Source organism: Cebus imitator, unplaced genomic scaffold (genome assembly GCF_001604975.1).
Source record: "Cebus imitator isolate Cc_AM_T3 unplaced genomic scaffold, Cebus_imitator-1.0 Scaffold131, whole genome shotgun sequence".
Taxonomy (NCBI): Eukaryota; Metazoa; Chordata; class Mammalia; order Primates; family Cebidae; genus Cebus; species Cebus imitator.
Genome location: NW_016107446.1, coordinates 3,546,060 through 3,561,905, shown reverse-complemented (window position 1 = coordinate 3,561,905; position 15,846 = coordinate 3,546,060). Strand labels below are relative to the sequence as shown.

At 40.1% G+C, this 15,846-nt stretch overlaps 1 protein-coding gene across 2 annotated transcripts in view; it reads right to left on the bottom strand.

Annotated features, from left to right (window-relative positions):
- The window catches only part of LOC108312948 (sulfotransferase 1C1), a 131,924-nt gene extending 117,036 nt beyond the window's left edge, over positions 1 to 14,888 (bottom strand). For both annotated transcript variants that reach the window (XM_017541117.2, XM_017541118.2), the window contains exon 1: positions 14,779 to 14,888. The gene's annotated coding sequence lies outside the window, so the exon portion shown is untranslated. The remainder of the gene's footprint in view (positions 1 to 14,778) is intronic.
- Positions 14,889 to 15,846: the final 958 nt, after the last annotated feature.

Sequence of the window (15,846 nt, the reverse complement as noted above, 5' to 3'; positions counted from 1 at the left end):
GGCGCCGACAAAGCAGCCGAGCGGGGCAAAGCAGCGGTGCTGGCCGAAACAGCCGCGCTGGCGACCGTGGAGCACCTCCGCCCGGGAATTTCCTAGTCTGTGGGCAATAAAAACGCGGCGTCCACTCACCCTCTGCGCTTTCACTGGGAGCTGCAATCCTGAGCTGTTCCTAAACGGCCATCTTGGATCGTCCTCTGGAATTCACTTTTTACAATAATCAGCCTCAAAGGGACACAAGGTCTCAGAAAAAAAAAAACCTTCAGTTTTTTAAAAAGCAAATAAGACATTTGGGACATATAATATCAAAGGAGGATCTTTTTTTCCCACTTGAAGAGGATAAAAAGACTATTGGCCTTCCTTTTTTCCCCAAACTAAGAAGCAACTAAGAGGATTTTTGCAGACTGGTATGCTACTGTAGAAACTGGATTCCAATTTTTTTTTAAACTCAATCTCTACATACTTTTTGAAAATAAGGCAAGCCAGACCTCTGGAATGGACTGAGGAAAATTAACATTGGAAGAGATGTCTCCATTTGGAATAACAATTAGCAGACTTATGTATCTGTTCCTAGAAAACTGTAAGTCCTTAATTTAAGGGGAAGCATATTGCTTTATTGTTTCAACACTGTACAACAATTAACTAAAAATTGCAACCTAGTGAAAGATTATTTTCTTAGTGAGTTCTCAGGAAGTGAAGAATTCAAGGCCTTCAATTTTCAACCAGGAGATTTTGTCTACTGAAAACACCTTTAAAAGGCTCTGTTGAGGTCAGGCATAGTGACTTAGGCCTGTAATCCCAGCACTTCAGGAGGCTGAGGTAAGCAGATCATTTGAGGTCAGGAGTTCGAGATCAGCCTGATCAACATGGTGAAATCCTGTCTCTACTAAAAATACAAAAAAATTAGCCAGGTGTGGCAGCTCATGCCTCTAGTCCCAGCTACTCAAGAGGCTGAGGATAAAGAAACACTTGAACTCGGGACACAGTGGTTGCAATGAGCCAAGAAGGCACCACTATACTCCAGCCTGGGTGACTCCATCTAAAAAAAAAAAAGACTCTCTGGAAACAAAATGAAAGGGAAGGGCTCTTATCAAGTGCTTCTTACTAATCTTGTGCTGTCTTGGATCCACATTTCTCATCAAGAGAAGGCTCCATCTCTTGAGTATACTATTTCCCCAGAAGGTGACCTCTGACTCGTAATAAGTCAACACCAGGTTGAGAAGAAGATGTCTCCATGATACTGATGGAGAAAGCTAAAACCCAAGACTGTACCAGGCCTATATCTGAATGAATGCTTATTATTAATAATTATTAATAAATGGGAAACATTTTTTCTACAAGCTCCCACTAAACTTCTTTTCTTTCATACTTTGTTGCATGCCTTGGGTTTACTATTACTAGCTGTTGCACACAAAGCTAGTGCTTCTGGAATGGGCCTAGTATTAAAAAGCTAGTCTTTTTGCAGTGGGCCCAGTATTACACTAATAGATTACAAAGAGATGCTTGTTGGGTATGTGATCTCACGCTCTTTTCTAGTAGTTCTGGCCTAGCATTGTGGCTATATCCTCTCAAAGACAAGATTGGATAGAAACAGAAATACATCCATGTTTCTTAAAAGCAGTCATTGGTGCTTGACAGTAGTATGACTAAGAATAATGTACATTACTGGCCTGTTAATAACACTTTAGAGAACAAAGGTGATATGAAGAGCTTCTTGGTAAAAGAAACTACGTAGTTCATTAGCTTTAACACAGGCACTGTCCCAACTGAGGGATGGAATGAAATGAAAATGCCTCAATTGAAAGATAAGTCAATTTCAGAATGGTTTAATACAAATTTGGGGTAGTCTCATCTAGCTTACTCACTGCTTTCATCAGCTCAGTCAGCTTGCTCCTTTACACTGGGAATAGAGAAATCATAACAAAGATACCTGGCCTAATGACAGTAGTTATATGGAACAGATACCCAAACAATGATATATCCACACCATTATATTACAAAGTACAAATTGGCATGCCACAACAATTGAATATTTATTGGTTTGTTCCAAATGAAATGCTTTGGCTATGTGGCACTAGTTTAAGGTCACAGTTACCCCCATGATGGTTAGGACAATATTCCTTGGGTTATATTATATGTGGGCACAAGCTTGATTAGCCTGTATACTATCAAAATTTGCAAATTATTTTCTCATTTACAATCTCATTAGGTTCATTCTGTGTTCACTGATATGCTCATTTAGCTTCCATCTTTGTCCCTTAACTAGATAGTGAGACTGTCATTTGACATGTAGAGACTCTAAAATTATACACAAAATGCCGTAAATGATAGCCACATGGGTATCAGTATAAAATAATGAAGTTGCTTTTATAAGGCAGACTGTATTACAGGAGCCAAACTATGTCCAACAAAATGGGGAAAATGCAAAAAGGAAAGAAAATCTCAGAATTCCAAAGTCACCGAGCCAAAGGGAAAAGTCAGGCAAAGGTAACTGGGTCACAAAAATCTGCCTCCCATTTTGTTTCTGAGTAGATAGTTACATACTTCCCTCACATTTTCTCAGAAGAAAATTCCCTGTGGTCTCCCAGATCTTTACCCAATGGCAGTTCTCTTGAAATTCACCCTGACAATGTAAATTAAAGGTTATCTTCACAGGCAAAGGACAGAACTGAAAGTCATCCCTCCACTTACCTGAAACAAATGCATATCTGACTGCCTCCTACACTCTATAATTATTTTATTCACTCATCATTTTATTGACTCATTTTACTTATGTAAAAATGCAGATTCATCAAATGACTGCATAATCGACTATTCTGCCACCTGCTCCTTTTACTTGAAAAATGTGGATTCAGAGAAACCAATCAGAAGACTCAAAGGAATTCAAACAGGGAGAGATGCCAGATGCAGGTGATGGGGAGGAAGGCAGAAAATCACACTGCCACGTGTGTACCTATGCAACAATCTTGCATGTTCTTCACATGTACCCCAAAACCCAAAATGCAATAAAATAAATAAACGGGGAAAAAAAAAACCAACTCTTGATTCTTTTAATTGGAGGGTTCGTTTCTTGACTTAGAGATCCCCTCCCTCTTTCTCTGTACAAGGGAACTTTTTCCTTCTGTCTTCTCCCTTCTTTCTTGCTTATTTAAACTCTCTACTCCTTAAAAGCACTCCACATGTGTCCATGTCATTTTATCTAATTCGCATGAGACAAGAGCCCCTGGTGTTTCTCCACTCATTGGAGCTCTATCAGTTTGGTGCATTGTCCAGGAAAGGGAATTTATTTATCAGACTGGTAAGTATGGAGTGAATCTCAACTTTAAATCTGCCCTTTAATCTCAAGGTTCTCTTTCAGCTACCCTGTTGCCAAACTTTCTCTTTTTATCTGTGGTATTTTACTCTCTCTCTGTGTGTCTAATGTGCAGGAATCTTTACAGTTCAGGGAAACAGGTCTGTTAGAAAAGATCACGAATCACAGCAGGCAGGAACTCAATAAATGTCTATCTCTCTATATGGTTTCTCTGGTGAGCACATGATATTTCTAAGACACCTACTGGAAATAAAAATCGTCAACATGAGGCACACTTTGTTTCTCTTTTTTCACGGTGACACCACAGTTTTCTTTTACACTGTTAGAAGTCAGGCTCTAGGCCTCTTCTGGGAATGGGAATTTTCTGTCTTTCGCAATTAGGAGTAAAATGTCTTCTGTAGCCAAATTTTTGTATTGATATTGTCTCATTTGCAGGAAAATGGCCATCTGGTTTCTATGTTCCTTTAAGGCACCTATTTTATCTCCTATTAAGACAGTGCTTAATTAGTAAAGGGATTTTAAGTTCAGGAGTTAACTGAAACCCTTTTTCTCTGGGTAAATGTTTTATCATGGGTCATGAGAGCAGGATATGGAGTTCAATCTAGCATGCCCCCTCCCTTAAAGAGGCCTTGCCCAATTGTGTGATTTTTCTTGAAATCGAATTTTTTTTGAAAGGCACACAGGCCACACAAGTCTAGGAGATCAAAGGGAAATAGAAGGCAGAGGACTAAGACTGCTTGGGGACAGTGTGACTAAGGCCCAAAAGTTTAGTTTCTCTGGTACCATGGAGTGGAGGGTCATGTCTGCAGAGATGGGTGGCACATTTAAATGGGTGCCGGGATTCAGGAGCCAAAGAGTGTTTTCATCTCCATTCGGGATTACATACTAAAAGGAAGGAGGCTGAAAAGATGCTTTTATTCTCACTTCTCTTTCTAGATGGATAACAGATCGTCTTCAACATGGGTAACAGATTGTCTTCAACATGCACTGGGACTCCTTTGACCTTGAAACTTTGAAGAAAAAGTAGCTTATTTTCTTTTGCACAAGGGTATGGCCTTTTTATTAGACCTTTGCAAGTGTTTCAAAATCAACCCAGATCTTTTAGAAATCATATCAGGCAGGTCCAAAGAGAATCATTGCCCAAAACTAGAGAAGCAAGGTCCAAGTGAACCATTTGAGGATGCCCTTACTTAGGCCCCCTTCAAGTTCCCTTCTCATTGCAGGACCTTAGGCAAGTAAAGGGAGACTTGGGCCAATTTTCTGACAATGCTGATAGGTATATAGTAGCTTTCCAAAATTTAACTCAGGTATTTGACCTCTCATGGCGGTGTGTTATGCCGCTCCTAAGCCAAAACCTAACTGCAGCTAAAATAGACAGCTCTGCAAGTAGAAGAGAATTTTGGAAATAAGCAATGTGTCTCCTATAGTATGCTGAAAGGAAAAAGGATAAAATAAGGAAGGCAAAGAAATAGGGGAAACACCATTCCCAAGAGAAAGAGAGGCAATACCTCTTAAGAGCCCTAACTTTTCTCTATGTTTTTTTTCTTCTTTCATGGTTTAAAATGGCTTCTATCTCTTTTATAATGTCCTTTTAACCTGGGAAAAGTTAATTTTCCAAACCCGAAAATGCTTGCCTTAGAGTTGAGCTGTGGGAAGGGAACCCACAAGCCTAATATGCTGGCAAAAGGGTAAAAATTTCTTAGCAGTTGGGCTTTTGGGTTCTTGCTCCCTGTTCAAGCCAGTAAAGGGGATAATGAGTGTTGGAAACAGTGAGTTCTTCTTCAGATGTTCCACTTGTCCTCTAATTTCAAACCCTAACTTCCTTGCCTACTTGCCCCTAATTACAGTAAACAACCTTCTAACCATTCCCAATCTGTAACCCACATCCATTCCCAGTCTATAGCCCACATCCATTCCCAATCTCTAACCCCCAACTGTTCCCAATCTATAACCCATATTCATTCCCAATCTGTAAACTACATCTGTTTCCAACTGGTAACCCACATCTGTTCCTTATTTGGCAGGCTTAGTTCTATAACTGCCCTTCCTACCCCAACTCCATTTGAAGTAGCCAATAGGGATCAGCCTAGATTGTGAGGTCCAACCCCAGCCAATGGGGACCAGACACCACAGCAGGGACTGACTCTGATAAAAACCCCTTCCCTCCTTTGTTGGGTGTGCTTTTGCAGTGACCAGAAGAATGACCAGCACCCGTCTGCAGAAGCAAATTCGCCTTGCTGAGAAATCCTTTATTTGAGTGCTTGTTTTATTTGCAACTCTGAGCTCTTATTTCCAAAAATTTGGGGGCTTGTCTGAGATTCCCACTGTCCTCTGGAAAAGGGTCTCCAGTCCCCTCTCATAAGGAGATATGTCTCACTGTCTTGTTGCGGTGGCCTCAGTATAAGGAATTGGAACCCATCTGGTGTGATTCATAAACCTGGACTCAAAATGCAGGCAGAAAGGATCCTCACATAATGCAGTGACCAGGTAATTCTATGCACAGACCAAGGTAAGAAATGTCTCAGCGGTGACAAAGTATTTCCTTTGTGGTTGAATAAAGGCAAGAAATCTCCAGTAAGGGGAGTTGAGCCTTTAGAAAAAGGAAAGGCAATAAATCTCTAGGATGAGGGATTAAGCCTCAGGTCAAATCTTCAGGATGGAAAATACCATGAGTAAGTAAGTCAGAAACTAACTCCTCATAGAAGAACAGGGTACCCACCCCCAAACAGTTCATCAGCACATGGGATCCCCTAGGCCACCTTTTCCCAACTTCATGTGAGGTGGAGCAATGTAAAATGGATATTCAGAACTTCCCTTTCCTCTCTGCCTCTAAGGAATATGCTCCAACACTCTTCCCCATAAGAGAGATGCCCACAGTGGTGGAGCCATTGACTTTATAAATGTTCCCTTAACCAGCTCAGAAGTTCAAAATTTGAAAAAAAATAAAAAATAAAAAAATAAAGGACTTAAGCCACTGTTAGACGACCCTTATGGAGTGGCAGATCAAATTGACCAATTTTTAGTACCTCAGTTATACACTTGGGTCAAGTTGATATCCATCATGGGCATCCTCTTTTCAGGGAAGAAAGAAGCATAGTTCATAGGGTTGTTATGGTAATTTGGGATAGTGAACATCCTCACAGTCAAAACATTCCCACCACGGACCAAAAATTCCCTGCCCAAGACCCCCAGTGGGACAATAACAATCTGGCTCACCAGGAAAATATGCAAGACTTTAGGGAAATGATAATAAAAGGAATTCGGGAATCAGTACCCCAAACCCAAAATCTTTCCTGAGCATTCAACATACAACAAGGCAAAGATGAGAGGCCTATAGAATTCTTAAAGTAAAAGAGCAAATGAGAAAATATGCGGGCCTAGATTTAGAAGATCCCCTTGGGCAGGAAATGCTAAAGCTTCATTTTGTCAGACATCTCAAAGAAATTACAAAAAAATAGAGAATTGGTAAGACTGTCCCATAAACGAACTCATTAGAGAAGCTCAGAAAGTATACGTAAGGAGGGACAAAGAGAAGCAAAAACAAAAGGCAAAAATTATTTTATCCACTTTCCAGGAGGGGGCTCCAAAGGATAAGGCCCACCGAATTTACTCTCCATCAGCCTTCTTAACCATGTAAGAAGAAAAGGCATACAGGTTTCAAAGGGAAAGCTCCAATTTGTAGAGCTCAAAGTTAAATACTTAGGGCACGTAATATGTAGGGCAAGCAAAGGATAGGACCTGAGCGAGTTGAAGGAATTATGTTCTTACCTTTGCCTAAAACTTAGCAGGAACTCCTATAAAAGTCATTTCACCTTTTCATTAATGTAAACAAGGAAGTAGCTTTAAGGGTACTTAGCCAAGCACATGGGGGCCACTGGCAACCTGTAGCCTTTCTGTCAAAGGCTTTAGACCCTGTCACCTGTGGGTGGCCTGAATGTGTTCAATCTATTGCAGCCACCACTTTGTTAATTGAAGGACGCGAAAGCAAAGCTCAAACCCTAACCTCCTTGCCTACTTGCCCCTAGTTACAGTAAACAACCTTCTAGCCATTCCCAATCTGTAACCCACAACTATTCCTAATCTATAACCCATATTCATTCCCAATCTGTAAACTACATCCATTTCCAATCAGTAACCCACATCTGCTCCCTATTTGGTGCCCTTAGTTCTATAACTGCTCTTCCCACCCCTACTCCATTTGAAATCAGCCTAGATTGTGAGGTTGATCCCGATTGGCTACTGGGGGAATTTTGGTTGTACACACACCCCATCAAGTTAGATCTGTTTTAAACCAGAAAGCAGGAAGATGGCTCACTAACTCAGGATTTTAAAGTACGAAGCTATTAGAAAGAGATGATTTAACACTAACCACTGATAATTTACTTAATCCAGCAGGTTTCCTGATTATCACACAAAAGTCAGGCCCAATTTAAGAGACCCCTTTCAAACCAGAGCAGGATTTATTTATAGTTGGCTCTTCCCGGGTAATTGAAGGAGAAAGACATAATGGGTCTTCAGTAGTTGATGGGGAAGCTGTCACAGAAATAGAGTCAGGAAGATTGTGCAATAACTGGTCCGCCTAAAATTGTGAATTTTTTGCATTAAATTAGGCTTTGAAACACTTGAAAAACCAGGAAGGGACTATTTATACTGACTCCAAGTATGCCTTAGGGGTAGCTCCACACCTGTGGAAAATTTGGACTGAACGATCTCATTAATAGCAAAGGTCAAGACCTTGTCCACAAGGAATTAATCACTCAAGCATTAGATAACCTCTAGCTGCCAGAAGAGTCACTTAAACAAATTAGTTTTAGAAACTAGGTTGCCATGAACTAAATGCCTTACCATTGTCTTGAGAATCTGAACTGCCCCTCAGAAAGATGTTAGTTTATCTTTGTATGAGATGCTATATGGATTGCCCTAGTTACACTCCACTGCGGAAATTCTTATGTTTGAAACAAAAGATCAGTTTCTCAGAAATTATATACTTGGTCTATCTTCCACTTTCTCTTCTCTCAGAACTAAAGATCTTTTAGCACAGGCACCACACCTAGAGTTCCCAGCACACCAGCATCAGCCTGAGGATTACATCCTCATCAAAAGTTGGAAAGAAGAAAAATTCTGACTGGCTTGGGAAGGACTCTACCTAATGCTTCTAACCACTGAGACTGCAGCCTGAACAGCAGAAAGAGGATAGGCTCATCATACTTGAGTAAAGAAGACATTGCCACCTCCAGAGTCATGGGCCATTGTTATGGGGAAGAGTCCTAACAAACTAAAGCTAAGAAAAATTTAGCCCTCCTATACCTCCTTTATCCCTTCCATACCCAATGACCACACAGATGATCTTCCAGCCGACAGGGCATGAGCTGTATTGTAGCTCTCTTCCAAGACCCCACAGTCTGGAGTAATGAATTCTTCCAATCTCTTTCTCTCTCTCTCTGGTATTCCCTGAAGTCTGACACCCTGTGAGTCAGGCCCTGATGGCCATCCAGTCTCTGTCTCCTGATGCCAATTTTAACTCATGTCTCGTGACAACGGGAAAACTTAGCATTCCTTGGAGACCTAATGGGATGCAGTGAGCTTAAACCATTCCAAGAGCTTACCAATCAGTCTGTCCTTATTCCAAACCAAATAACACAGCCCCTGATGGAATAATTACAAAGGCTTCACAAGGCCTTATCTCTTGCAATTGTTATAGATGTACTTACTCTTGTAGGATGTTGCATCATATCCTGTATTTATGGATTAGTGCAGAGACTTATAGAAACAGCGCTCAGCAAAACCTTTAATTCTCCACTGCCTTATTCAGATAAGCTCCTGCTTTTAGAAAACCAAGCAGAATGGCAGAATCAAGATATGTTAAAATATTTGAAAAGAAATTATGAAGTATTATGAAAATCAAGAGGGGGAAGTTGCTGGAAACAGTGAGTTCCTCTTCAAAGGCTCCGCTTGTCCTCTATTTTCAAAGCTGAACTTCCTTGCCTCCTTGTCCCTAGTTATGGTAAAACAACCTTTCAGCCATTCTGAACCTGTAACCCACATCCATTTCCAATGTGTAACCCACATCTGTTCCCAATCTGTAACCCACATCCATTCCCAGTCTGTAACCCACACCATTCCCAATCTGTAAACTACATCTGTTCCCAATTGGTAACCCACATCTGTTCCTTATTTGGCACCCTTAGTTCTGTAACTGCTGTTCCCACCCCTGCTCCATTTGAAGTAGCCAATTGGGATTAGATTGTGTGGTCCAACCCCAGCCAATGGGTACTGGACACAGTAGCAGGAACTGACTGTGTTAGGGATAAAAACCCTTTCCCTCCTTTGGTACAGTGTCACAGTGACCAGAAGAATTAACAGAACCCATCTGCAGAAGTAATTTTGCCTTGCTGAGAAATCCTTTATTTGAGTGCTTATTTGCTTTGCAACTCTGAGCTCTTATTTTCAATATAAGAATTATTATTTATATTCTCTGTGAATTTATAATTAATAATAAAGGATTTGTGAGGTTGGTCTTAAGCTGTAGATAATTTGGTGTGCTTTGCATGTCTTTCTGTATCATTCTGTCAAAGAAAGATACCTTAGATTGGGATGCAGGCCTAGGACCCCACAAGCCTGCTATTGAAGCCAGCACAACAAAATGGTTAGTAACAAACTTGTGTACAGTCCTCCATCTTGTTTCATGTCCTTGGGAATGTGATCTATAACTATGTGGCAATACTTTGTTTTACTCTCTGCCATTTTACAATGGTGGCTGTCTTCTTGTGCTAAGTCAGTTCCTGCATAAGGGTCCCAAAATTATTTAAACCAGTTTGTCAATCTGGGTGGTGTCAGCTGGTTTATCAAGGGCAGAGTCTGCAAAATATCTTAAGCACTGATCTTGAAAGCAATTTAGGGAGGGTCAGATTCTTATAAGTCTCTAGCCGGATGACTCCTAAGCCATGGTTTCAAATCTTCTGGCTACTTTCTTGGTCTCATCCCCAGGAAAGAGGGAAGTATATTTTAAGAAGGAACTGTTGCCATCTTTGTTTTGAACTATAAACTGTAAACCATGCCCCCCCAAACTTGATGAAGTGTATGTTCAGGGATGGACAAGGACAGTTTGGGGGCTGGAAACAAAATGGAGTTGTTTGGGTCGGGTCTTTTTCACTGTCTCAGTTACAATTTTGCAATGACAATTTAAAAAGCTGCTTATCCCTCCTTTGAAAATACCTTGCACACTCACAGTTAAGTCATAACCTAATTAAGGCTCATTGGTTTCACCCGTTAAGATTACTTTTTGTAAATTTAAAAGGTTGAAAATCTTAACTGCTTGGCATGGCTAAAGTATGAGTAACAAGGATTAAAATGATTTTTTAAAGAGTGTTTGGCTTAATTAAAAGTGGTTATTCAAGTTATAGGTATATTTAAAAGTTTTCCTGGACAACTTTTTTCTTCTCAGTCGACTGAATTATTTTTCTCCATTTTTTGTCTTACTACACTTAATGCATGCATGAGAAGCCCAAAGATAACTTCTGGTAGCATGGGACTCCTTGAGAAAAACAGAGGAGATGCCACAGGCCCTGTTTTGGGAAAAAAACTCTGTCTTCCCCATGAACCCCCAAATTAAGACCAGATAGTTCCCTCTCAAAAATCAAAGGCTCAGTTCTATTATGTATTGTGTTATCTATCACTTCATGTTTTGGGGGTTTAAAATTACTTCACATTATGAGGGAGCTTTTGTGTTTAATAACTAGGTAGAAAATACACTGTAAGGGATGGCTAATAGTAGTTATAAATTAGAGAAGCACGCTCTTGGCCACCCGAAAGATGAAAACATCCCCACCCTCCACTAAAAACAAGACTCCCATGGGGGATGGCCTAATTGACTTCAGCTGTGTCTGCTTATTATGCCCTAAAAAACAAATGCATGCTACCTGGACCTGTTCCTCCAAGGGCTCCATCCTAAAGCCAATAATCCAATAAAAAAACTGGCAAGCAAAAAATCTTAACAAGTGCTGAATCTTCTGTCTGTGTTGCTGTATATGTGTTGTGTGTAATGTGTATAAAAGAGCTCTAATTTATTGGCTTAAAGAAAAGTTATTTTTAGTTCTTGTGGCTGTAAGAAATAAAAATAATGTTAAGGATTATTGGAAGAATGCAAATGTCCTCAGAATGCAAACAGGTGGTCTGAATCATATAACTTAAAAACTGGGGTTGCTAAATGTTCCCAGGCCGATACTACCTGCTTTACAGATAGGTAAGTCCTGGGACACATGGAGTTAGACACTGAAAATTCAAGCTTTATCTCCATTTCTGTCTGTGTCCTAGGATGCAGACCTAGTATATAATTAAAATTGCTTACTACCTAGGTTTTTCAGTCATATTTTTAGCTGTAAGTATCCTGGAAATTTTTTCATTTTTAGACAATTGTTGTCTTGCTTTATTCCTTCTCAAAAGACAGTTTACAATCAAGCTATATTAAGAACTTTAGCAGGCATCCTCAAATGAAGATTTTTAATAGCTTTGAAACTTGTAACATTGGAATAGAGAAAATGTATTGCACTCATAAAGAACTGACGTTTACAAATATCAAGCGAAACGAGTTAAATAAGTGGACTGCACTCAGAAAGTTAAAGCAACCGTTTTAACTTTTGCTTGGAATATTCCTGATCCTTGTTTTGTTTTGCAGAGTCAACGAAACTTATTTTAAACTATTTACAGCCTTTAAAAATTGAGTGAGGTATAGTACTGTGAACAACTTTTGGAGCATGTTTATTTTTCTCTGGTCCCTCTAGAATTTGGAGACTGTAAGTACTCTTAACTTATGGCAATGTAGTTGTTTTCATCAGTGCAATAATAATCCATTTTTCTTTGTCAACAGAACACAGCTGGAAAAACTGGTTATTTTACAAGACTTTGACTGAAAGGGTGTGTTTCCCTTTAAGAAATCAAGCTTGACATGCAGAGCCAATAAAGCCCCTTCAGGATAACTGGCCTCATACCTTGTCTACACAGTCCCACACAGGTTTTCTAACCTTTGGTCAGTAAAGAATATCTCTTTCTAACAGGCCTGGGAGCTCCAAGTTTACCTTGCGTCCTCAAGAGAGAGGATCACACAACTCACAGGTATTTGAGGAAACAAACTCATGGCTGGGCTCAGCTTTAAAGGTCTTATCTCAAATTCCGTGTGGAACAGTTTCATCAAAGCCAATTCAAAAGGCCTATATAAAAATAACCATTCCTTCTGTACTTTATACAAATAATCAGGCCAAGTATAAGACTAAAGTTTATTCTACCGGCAATACACATGGTCCTGTCATAATTTGTTTTTACAAAAAATGAGGGTTGGCAAGAGAAATTGTGCTCCAAACTTATCATACATTTGTCATTAAACCCTAATCTTATTCATTGTTTTTAAGCTTTTACCCGCATTTTAGACTAACCCTGCTTATTCCTGTGAATGAAGTGGTGATCTCCCACAATTGGAAGAAACAAAAAGGGATGGGTAATGTAAAAATCTGAATCAAGATGCTAGTCCTGGACAATTATTCTGCAAATGCTGCCAGGTAATAAAAGTGAGTAGGGTACCCATAATCTAGAGGTTCCTCTGTTTGGAAAAATAAAACCAAGAAACTTCATAAACCCCCCCAAAGGGAAATTGTATAACTTGGTAAATAAAATTTTAGATGGAAATTATCTACTACACCACACTTGTGAGAAATGCTATACTCACTCTACTATTTGCAATCGGGTTACAGGTATTTAAAGATCAAATCAAAATATTGATAAGCTCAGGGAAAATGAAGGCTTCAGCCCTCGTTGGTTACAATCCTTCTTTTAGTGAATTCCAGTCTTCTTTGTGGAATTGGTTAAGTCCTTTAAGTTCTCTCTCGCTTATATGACTTGTATTAATATTTGGACCCTATATACACAATACTATAACTTGAATTGTTTCTTCTCGCCTATAAGTAATCAAACTCCAAATGGTGCTTCAAACTGAACCATGCATGGACACGACATTCTTCTAAGAACCCTTGGATCAACCCCAGGAGGAGCTCTAGTTGCTGTTCCCCATTCAATGACCCTTTTCAACAGGAAGTAGCTAGAAAAAATTATTATCCAAAACTTCCTAACAGCAGTTAGGGTGATGCCTCCCCAGGGGAATGATATAGGAGTTACTAAGAAATAATTTTAGGCAGATAGAGAGGAAAAGGGGTCCTTGGAGAGTGTTTGTCTCTTTTACAGCAGCCCCAGAAATGTTTCTTGTCTAGCAGGAAAGCCCCGCCTCTTAGAGTCAGGCTGGTAACCTTTGATATACAAATGCAAGACATTAGACACTGGACCCACCCAACACGGTGATTCCCACCATTGTCCTCTTGCCCTTGCCCCAACATGTACCCGGCACCAGGATCACCCCCATGTATACCCAAGTGTGTGGAACATCATGGCACCCTGAATTTGCGTATTAAAAGGCTAGGGTGGGAAGGCCAGTTTTTTTGTGGGTTACATGAATGACATGCCTGGTCAAACCAATACCTTGATCCCTATGCAAATCAGACACCACTTCCTTCAGCTTCCTCTTATAACTGGCTAGAATCTGCTCCACATGGGGCCTACTCTCTCAGCTTTGGAGCCCTTCCACACCTCAGTACAGGGGAGCTTCTTACTTATTTCTTCTCTCTTCTTTCTTGCCTATGAAACTCTCCACTCCTTAAAACCACACACACACACATGAAAAAATGATTGAAACATGCCTCGGTAATTTTCTTTGATTTACAATACGTTAATTAGTTCAGTTTAGCCACTTCACAATGTATGCATATTCCAAAACATTACATTGTACATTTGAAATATATACAATTTTTAGTTGTCAATTAAAAAGTAAATATAAAAAATCATGCTCTTTTGCTTATTGATATAAACAACACAATAGCTATAACTTATAAAAGGTTAATCTGTGATAAACAGTTGGCAGAAATTCTTATTTTAATTTTTATAATTGGAAGTAGGTAATTCTGTTGGAGATAGTGAAACTGAGGCTTAGAGGGCTAAATCATTCAACTAATAAGAAACAAAGCTGAGATTTGACTACTGGCCCATCACCCTCTGAAGTTAAAGGTTTCAACAGCATAACTGCAGTGTCCCCTTCCCATGGGTTGCAGCTCTAACCTGCTGCAGCAGCATAACACAGTGGTACACCACAGCCATGCCTTTAGCAACTCCTTCATTCTCTCAGCCCTTCAGGCAAAGACATCAACAGAGTTATATTTCTGCTTTAGTGTTACCTCAGGACCCTACACCTTCTGAAGATGCATGAGGCAATTCAGTTCACAACTTACCTGAGTTTCATTTGGAGCCACCAAGACTGAAGACACCAAAGCTATTTTTTATATGATTAATGAGGGTTGAATATCTCTACCCTTTTCCAGGTCCTGGTGGTGGGCAGGCACTAGAGTGAGACTCTCTAAGCTGGTGAGGCTTACCTGGTATCTCAGAGACCAGAGGAAGAAGCTTGCTCTTCTTAGTCAAACTGGTTCCTGCAAACCCAGGGCCAGGTCCAGGACACTGCACAGGCAAGAGCACAGCAGGTGAGGATGGCGATGACTGTCCAGAGCTTTTCAATCTGAGAGAAGGAGGAGGAGGGTGATGGGGATGGGTGTGTCAGGCTGGCATAGGGCCTGCAGTAGGTGGATGCCAGGGCAGAACTTTGCACCTGTTGCTGTGCTCTGCCTCCGCTGGATCCTAATGTACCCGCCAAGGTACATTTGTATATCAGGATATACAAATCCAGTCCTGGCTTTGCTCTCTGCAGATACCACAAAATTGAGGGTCCCTGCTCCCTTTCTGATACCAGCTACTCAGAATGTAAATGACCAGGTCCAACATGAGTGTATACAAAACAATAATCCATTCATTATCCCAGTGAGTCCATATTTGTACTGAAGGAGTTTTCAGACCAGCTCCCAGGATTGGAACTTGCACAATTGTTTTATCCTGTTCCCTTTGACCCTGTAGAAGACATATTCTACTGCCTCTTCACTGAACCCATAGTTAAAATTGGTATAGAAGAATGTTCATTTTAGGAAACCACAAGGCCTATATATTAAAAAAAAACATGAAACCTCCATGTCCGTGTGTGTGTGTGTGTGTGTGTGTGTGTGTGTGTGTTTGTTTCAGGGAAAGAATGTCAGGGTTAGTGGATGCAATGGACACACTGTGGTTGTCAGTCGGTGTGGAGAGGGGAGAACAGTCTCCAAAGCTTCTGACCTTGAACCCCTCACCTGGTGTTTAATAAAATTTTAATCAATTGAGCTGATCTAATTATTGATTTTACTCTTCTCATTAGACATAGTACTGCTCAGTAGTCTAGATTTAAGTAAATACTGGTTCAGAATTCATTGTTAAAATTCCATATGTTTGCATCGTCTGTCCTCTGTTTTCAAGACGCCTAGACACCATTCCCAAACTACAATTTCAGTTATACTTTTGAGACTTTGTCTCAAAATTTCTTTCTAAAGTTTTTTTTTTTTTTTTTTTTTTTTTTTTTTTTT